This window comes from Echinops telfairi, unplaced genomic scaffold (assembly GCF_000313985.2).
Source record: "Echinops telfairi isolate 266 unplaced genomic scaffold, ASM31398v2 ScPeMD7_7458;HRSCAF=8496, whole genome shotgun sequence".
Taxonomy (NCBI): Eukaryota; Metazoa; Chordata; class Mammalia; order Afrosoricida; family Tenrecidae; genus Echinops; species Echinops telfairi.
The window spans coordinates 12,243,929-12,252,410 of record NW_022111358.1 but is presented as its reverse complement, the minus strand read 5'-3'; positions in this window follow the sequence as shown (position 1 = coordinate 12,252,410).

Genomic DNA, 8,482 nt, shown 5'->3' with positions numbered 1-8,482 from the left:
CTGGTTTTCCCAGACCTTTGGAGTGACCAGCATGGCCAAGATTGAGGAAGAAGACAGGGTGCTCCTGACCTCAACGTCCCCAACCAGGAAGCAGGCTGATACAACTGCTTCAGAAACCCAATGGCGAAAGCCTCACGCACGAGCCCTTGCAGGGGCCAGAGGCAATGCCAAACAGTCATGACAGTGCCGTGCCAGAAAGCCAAACCCATTGCTGTCCAGTGAGTTCCCACTTCTTGGCAACTCCGTGTGTTACGGAACAGAACTGCCCCTTGGGGTTTTCCGGGCTGTCATCTTTACGGAGACAGGTTGCCAGGTCTTTCTGCCACCATGACACTGGGTAAGCACCTTCCAGCTGCCAGTCTTTAAGGGAGCCATCCAGAGCGAATCCTTTGGGCCACTCAAAGAGGTCAGGATAGAGCAGAAAGGGGGTGGGGCCGAAAAGGGAAAGGGAGAGGGAAAAGAAAGGATTAGTCTTGGAGGTGCCTTTGAGGCAGAGAAATAGAAAATTGAGGGGAGGGAAAAGGAGAGGCGGGATGGCAGGGGCGAGGGGGTGTAGAGGGGGGTCAGCTCTGGGTGGTTCGGAGGTTGGCTCAGGGCAGGTGGATGGAGAGGAAGAGGAGAAGGGAGGGGGCCAGGAGGCGGAGAAGATGAAGATGTGTTTTCATCTTCTTCCTGGAGAGGAAGGACTCGGCTGTGATAGGGGGATGACGGAGAGGCTCATTGCAGCTGTTGGTTTGAAAGAATTTGTCTTTGGAACAAGCTTTTTATCAGTCCGCTTTAAAGATCCGAATTCCTAAGGGGCCACTCCATCTTCTTCTCTCTCCGTTTCTCTCTCTCTCACCCCCCCTTTCCCTCTGCCCTCTGTCCCTTCGCATCTCACACCCCCTTCCTTGGTGCGTCTGTCTCTGTCTGCGTTTCTTTCCGATTTCTGGGAAACCTTCGCCGTCTTTCTCTGTCCTGGTCCACTGCCCTTCAGCCCCAGGCCAGGCTTCCTCCATATCTCAAGGTGGCTCTGGGGTCAAGTCCAGGCCTTGCCCACCTACCTCTTTGGGCAAGTCTTGTGAAGCCCACTGCATCTCTGTTTCTTCCTTCGAAAACGGATGGGGTCCTTCTCTGTTAACTGTATGCACCAAAGGACGCACCAAACCTGGAGGTCATCATGTTAACAGCTCTGATTGCACAGTCAGCAGGTATGAGTCCCGAGGGGGGGAGGATCACAGGCTGGCCCAGGGAGCGAGTGCCCGGAAGCGGCTGGGCCTTCGAGAGTTACTATCTCGCTCCTCCTTTATCAAACGAGGTCTCAGGAGGAAGTGACCTGCCCAGCGCCCCATAGTCCCACACTCCGATGCAATCTGAAGCCTGTCCAGACTTGAGGCAAGAGACCTGGGGCTCAGTATAGCCCGTGACAGAGTAACCTCAAGGCCACACCAAGGTCTTCAATCCTCTCCCCGTAAAAGGAATGTAAGACTCAGTCAATAGAAACTCAGCAATAAGCAGGTATTGTTGTTGGGAGTCGATCCTGACTCCTGGAGACCTCATGTGGCCGAATAGAAGAGGTCAATGGGGCCAAGAGCTGATAGGGCCAAGAGCCTACACATCTACCCTGAGGCCAAAAGAACTAGATGGTGCCCAGCTACCACTGTCCATCATTCTGGTTATGGTCACAGTAGATGGTTCCTGACAATCGGGGAAACATGCTGACTAAAACTGAAATTCTTTAAAAGTTCAGACTTCCTGGACCCGTTGGGAGTGGCGGACTCCTTGAGATTACAGCCGAGATCCTCTTTAAAGCTTGAACTGAAACTGTCCCCTGAGATCACCCTTTCGGGAGACAGCAAAGAGGCACACAAAATAAGGAAGACTATCCAGAAGCACGGTGATCGACTTAAAAAACAAAACAATCCACTTTATAAGGTCCAAAGGTGAACCTTTCCTATATAGCAAAGATGAGATGATGAAGGGGGAGGGAAGCTAGAAGTCTAGAAATAAAACAAACAAAATACAAGTAAAGAGGATGTTGATTTGCTGCAGGGGGGGTGGGATGCAAGTGATGTCACTGAATACCTTGTACATAAATTGCCAGAAGGGAACCTAATTTACTATTTGGGCTTACACCAAAAGACACAAAGAAAATCTTATATGAAAAAAAACACAACCCAGACCTTTAGACCCCTTCCCAGAAATAACTTAAACAAATACAAACTCAGCAATAGAGAGGGGGTGTGGTTGGGTGCCGCGACGTTCATTCCAACCCAGAGTGGTCCCGTGTGACTGAGGTGAAGTGTCCCATTAGCTTTTCTTGGCTGTTATTTTCGTGGAAGCAGCGTGTGTCGTGGAAGCTTCCCCTCTGCAGAGCTGCTGCTGGGTGGCCTGGGACTGTCACCCTTTCAGTTAACAGCCAAGCGCTGATCACTGCGTCGCCCTATGCAAATACACTGCTGTCAAGTTGGTCCGGACTCACCATGACACCAGAGGGCCTAGTAGAGCTGTCCCCTACGTCATCTAAGGCTGCACACCTTGACCGCAGCTAACTGCCGCATCTTGCCCCTCGGGTGGACCCGTGGGTGGGAACCAAAGACTGAGTGCTTGAGCCGCCATGCCTGCGTGGCTCCCCAACAGGTGTATGGGAACCCAGCACCTTCCTAACCCTCTGTAGTCCTGTTATACCTTCTTTGGAAGATTAAGTTCTTTCCAAGACTGTGCCCAGGTGCCCCTCACTTGGCTGCTGCCCCCTTGGCATGGACTTGGTCTGCCCGGTGGTCATCTAGCACTGTGTGTCAGGATGCACCAGACCCTGAGGTCATCAGCATGCCCAGGGCACGGCTGCAGAACCCCAGGAGTGAGGTCTGAGGTTGGGTCCGGGGTCGGGGGACACAGGCCTCTGAGGAAGACATGCTCTGGCTGGACTGCAGGGTCTGTGGGTAGGGAAAGCCTGTAGGTGAGGGCCAAAGCCAAAGCCAAAGCTACCTTTCCCCACTATGAGCAACAGTCCAGGGATGGCTTTTCTATGCCCCTAGTTCCCAGCAAAGGCGGGGGAGATAAGCCAGGGGAGGAGGGCCCTGCCCTGAAGCCCCGCACCCCCACCTCCCACTCCCCTCTTCTCACAGAGGCCAGGCCTGGGAGGGAGTGGGAGAGGGAGGAACTACTGGGAAGAGAAGAGGAGCGGAGGCCACCATCAGCATGAGGTCAGCTGCTTTCAGGACTGTTTTGTCCAGACTCACCTGGCCAGTGAGTGCAGTCCAGGGAGGCTTCCCTGGGAGGAGGCAGGGCAGGCAGGAGGCAGAGCCAGGAAAGGTGGCGAGCTGGGCCGCTTGCCTTGTCCCCAAGGCCTCTTCTTTAGTGTGAGCATTTGATGTTCCCCGCCATGGCCAGCACCCCAGACCGCTCCGCCTCATCTCCTGCCCTGGCAAGGATGGAGCTAGAGGATCGTAAAGCTGACATGAATGCTTTGTTTTTCTTCCGTGGGATAGGGTCAGGAGAGGAGGGTGTGCGGTCAGAGGTCTTCTTAGGGCCACCAGGAGCTGCCACTCCTTCAAGCTCTGACTCCGATGGGGAGGCCCCCACCCCAAGGGGGGCTTTGACCCGTGGAGGCCAGAGGAGGGTGAGCAGATGGTGTCAGCCCTGAGTTGTAGCCCCAGAAGCCCCAGTGTGGCCAGAGACACTAAGCCCTCGCTGAGTGCCCCTTTCACACGGCACCCTCCAGAGTTTGGGGTGATGCTCTGGGGCACCCAGGCCCCCTCTCCATGCCCAGCTGTGCTCTTCCCAGGTGGCTGGGAGGGGAGCGGAGGGGAGGGGCTGTCCCTGGCCAGGCGTGTGTACGGAGAGGCCTCAATTTCACAGGGCTTGCTCCTGAGTGAATTTCGCATAAAAGGATTAAGGCGAGAGGAAGTGCAGAGGAAATGGGATGTTGGACACCTTGTTAACCGGGCTGTCAGGGCTCCCGGAGCGTGGGTGCTAACTCTATTCCCTGCCTCCTCCGAGAGAGGCCAGACCATTACGTGAGTGATCAAAGAGATAGGGCCGCCCAGCGGGGAGCGGTCATGCAGTCAGCACCCGGAGGACCCCGAGGCTGCGGCCCCCAGCCCCTCGCCTCTCCTCCAGGTCATGGCCCTATAGTTTGGTGGGGAGACATTAAAACTCAAAACTTCTTCCCACCTGGGTCTGGGCACTGCAGAGAGCCCTGGGTAATGGAGCGATGGGGAAGGAGATGTTTGACCTGACGATGTGTAGATCGCCATTTCCTGTCTTATCTTAATACCCAGGGACCTTCCTTTTCCGGAGTCTGGGAATTGGCTCTGTCCAAGTGAATGAGTATGATCTGATGGTGCGTTTCCTGACTGAAGAGATAGGCGGAGGGCAATCTGGTGGGGAAGGGTACTCCCTCTGGGGGACAGCAGGGAGAAGGGGGGCCTGAAGACCTGAGGCATAGGGTGGGGGAACCACTCTGGGGGAGGTGGGTCAAGGGATGCTCGGTGGGGACATCTGAGTGGCCCACTGGCCTGGACAGCTGCCACATCTAGGCAAGGAGTCCCTACGCTGCCTCTGCCCTTGGGCCCCCTTCTGCCCACTTCGCCCAGACACTCCTACCCACCCTTAGAGGGTCCCTGACCCTGACCGGACACAAATCACTTGGGAAATGAAAAACCTGCCCATGGCCAAGACCCTTAGCAGATCCAGAGTCAGCGTCTCTGGGGGCTGGGTGTTGGCATGGTTCTCAGGGTTCCCAAGTGCAGCGTGTGTGCGTGTGTGTGCGCGCTCGCGTGCGTGCGTGCGTGCGTGCGTGCGTGCGTGCGTGCGTGCGTGTGTGTGTGTGTGTGTGTAGCATTACTTGCATGGGGAGGAGGGCTATATTAGACACCCTCCCTGTCTCCACGATCACACCTACCACACAGAACAGAGTGGTTGTCTGTTTACCTCTCTGTCTGGGACTCCCACCCCACACTGAGGCCCAGCCCAGGGCCAGGAGCACCCACCATTGTGCCTGGGGCTTAACTCTGCGGTGGCCTGGCTGCTTCCGGAGGATTTCTTGGACCCCGACCTCAGTCACCTCCCACCACGGCCTATCACAGACCCGACAAACATGTTGGGTGTGCATTGAATGCTTGACTATCAGAGTCCCTCCCTGCGACTCTGGGAGAGAGACGTGGGACCAGTCCGCAGCTCCTGCATCTTGTCGGGCAGGGGAGGGGGGATTCTGAGCCAGGCCTGCCCTGTCCCTGAAATGATCTTCGGATGCTTTAGATCAGAGAAATGAGAGCCGTGTCTAGAGCTGTTGAACCCTCTGTCCAAGGCCGTCAGGTCGTAGACATTCAGACTTGGCAGGCCATCTGCCCTTTGGCACGGCTTAGTTCAGCAGGCGTGGCGTCAAAGCATCTGGAGAAGGTACGAGAGCTGATGGCTTCCAAAAATGGTGTATTTACGAACACCAGAATTTGGATTTGATAGCCTTTTCACGGGTCATAAAATCTCGTTCAATTTTTCCCAACCGTGTTTTAAAAATCAGAAAGATAGTCTTCGCCGACACAGCCCGACCAAAAGCAGGTGGTGGTGGGTGGCCGGGTTCCTGGTTTAGAAGAAGTTGTTGATTGTAGTTTCTGAATCCCCCATGTATAGCTGAGGGCCCTCCCCCAGCCCCCCGCCCGTCTCCACTCACCCCCCCCTCCCTCAGAATGACAGAGCGTATGGGAGGGGACTCTAGGGGAAGCCCTGTCCCTTCAGGGCTGGGGGTAGGGGTTGGGAGCGTGAAGGCTGTGAATTGGAGAGAGACGCTGATAAGTAATGTGGTTTCACTTCAGGTCATTTCCTGAAAGTCAGATCCACTTTGCATGTGAGGAGGCGAGCCGGCAGACCGTCAGCATCCACTCTCGGGACCGCCAAATTAAAAGCCAAATAGGATGTAGCTTTTGCCTGGGCTGCGTCTTCATCTGTCACCGGCAGTTATCATCATGCCCTGCCACCAGGGCCTGCTACTGCCAGTCACCCCAGCGGATCTGAGAGTCCCATGGAGAGGGTGGGGGGAAGCTGAGGACCCCACTGAGGAGGATTTGCCCTGCCCAAACTCCTAGCCAGAGCCTGGTCACTTAGGGGCTAGGAGGAGTGGCACAGCGGCCTGTGCCAGACTCCAGAGGGTCTCTCTGAAGGGTGGAAGGTTGGGAATACACCCCAAACACCCTGCTGTCTGGTAAGAAGAGGGCATGGGATGCCCAGAAGCTGCCACCCTCTGCCTCTGAGGGAGAGCTGGGAAGGGAGGCAGTAAGATGAGAGGCAATGCAGAGAGGCCCCAGGGAGGACCGGCTATGGCTTGCACACTCCTGCTCTAGGCTTGGCTTGGGCATTTGCTTGCTGTGTGACTTTGGATCTCTTGATCTCTCGGAGTTTCAGGTTCTCCAACTCAAGTCTCCCTAGCGCTGCCCCTTCGGGTTTGTACATTAAGGCTTAAAAGAAGCCCGAATGCGGGGTCCCAAGTGACACTCCCATCCAAGGGGCTGAGTCTGTGGAAGAGCTGGATTCTTCACAGGGGAACCACTGAGTTGGTGAGGGCCCTTACTGTACCCCTCCCACACCCCTCCACCCCACCCCCACACACTTTTGAGAAAGGAGCTCAGAGGCCGTGTCAGGCAACTTTTCGCCCCCCTCATGACCCAAAACATTCAGACCAGTTGCCTCAGGCATACTCTGACATCAGTGGACTTGCATAAAGACGAGCTTTGGTGGTCGTGTGGGTGCTGACAAATTATGAACTTGGTAACTAGTGTAGGCGTCCGAGATGTGTATCACCTCTCTGAGCCTTAGGGTGTTCCCCTTTAAAGCGGCCTCACAATGTAAATGTGCTTTGTCAACTTGGTGGGCCATATGGGTCATGGTATACCAGGGGCTCACCTAACCCTCCTGTCACCCCCAAGCCTTGCTGCAGAGACTGAATGACAGGAGATGATCCCGGCTTGCCAGTGTCGGTGTCTGCCCTAGACTCTCTTGACTTGATTCTCTCGGAGATGGGGTTCCCATCCCCAGATCAACCCTGGCTGGCTGCCCGGCCCCCTTGGCTGAGCCAGCTTGAGTCCAGCCTCCAAGCCCTGCTCTCCAGGCTCAGCGGCTCTGGCCCCGTCAATTCTGCCCCACCATGACGCCTCCAATACTTCCCGCCTGATCCCCTAATCTGGCTTGTGGCCCCACCTCTCCAGGGATGACTAAACTTGGGCCTGGGGCTTGGGGGTTCTGCCCCACTTCTCCCAAGCCTCCTGCAGACAGGCATCATGCTCTCTCTGTAAAAAAACCCAGTATTGTGTGAAAATTAGGACAGCAAGCCATGCTCCCTAGAAAGCACTTAAGTACAAGAAAACTCAGGGAAATTCACTCTGGTCCCCTCACTGCTCTGCCCCTTCTGTCCTCCCCACCCCTGCCCTCCTGAGGCCACCTGGTGCAGCTCCCCTCTCAGCTTCTGAGCAGCCGGGGACAGTGGCATTGCTAGGTCTCCCCACCTCTCACCCTCCTGACACCATGTGCACACAGTAGGTGCTCAATCAATGTCCCTTGCTTGACAAATTAGGGGCCTAGTTCCTGGGACTAGGAACTTACTGCAAGCAGGAGGCCTGTGGTGGCCGTGCTGGTGGGGAGCCAGCAGGGCCTGGGTGTCATCAGGGCTTCCAAAATTAAGATTTGGGGTGGAATGGCTCAGGATCAGCAAACCAATGATCCATTTAACGACGCGAGGAAGGTGGGGTGCTCAGGCTGTTCCTCTAGATGGGTGGCAAATGTCACCTTTCTTCTTGGGAATGGAATGTTTCCTCCAGCCTTGCGCTCAGCAAATGTTCGAGGAATCCCTAAGGCACCCACAGGAGCAAGGCCCACCCATGTCTATAAAGGCACAGTCTCTCCCAAAGGAAAGGGGCAGGGGAGGAGGGACGTAGAGCTGGCACCTTCCAGGTGAGTGGGGAGAGCTGTGTGGCCTGAGCCCTAGGACCCCCTGGTGATCTGACAGTGAGTGCGGGGTGGGCCCCCAGACTGAATGCCTCCACTGGCCTCACCCCATTGCTTCTCTTTTACCCACAAACGCTGCCCTAGCTTTTGGACATCCAGCCTCTGATGCTGGGGCATGGGGGCCACTTTGATGTGAGTTTGTCCCCCTGGGCTTAGAGGTGAGTGAGGTGGGGAGGGACTGTCTTTTGGGGGCATAAAGAAGCATCCTTGTGGCTGAGAACTCCTGACTGGGTCTAAAGCCAGACAGCAGGGCCACAGACAGCTCCCAGGCTGGGTAGGACCCCTCCACCACTCCTTGTCCCTGACAAGGCCCAGGGACTGCTGCTCCTTCACTGGGCTCTTCCTGCAGCCTGGAGCCTCAAGGGAGAGCTCTCAGCCAGTAAGCTTCCAGGCAGGATGGGGGCAAGCTCTCACTGCATCCACCATGGCCTCCATCTCTATTGCCCCAGCCACGCTGGGCAGCCAGGTTCCACAGTAAGGCCTGGAGGATGTGAAGATAATAAAG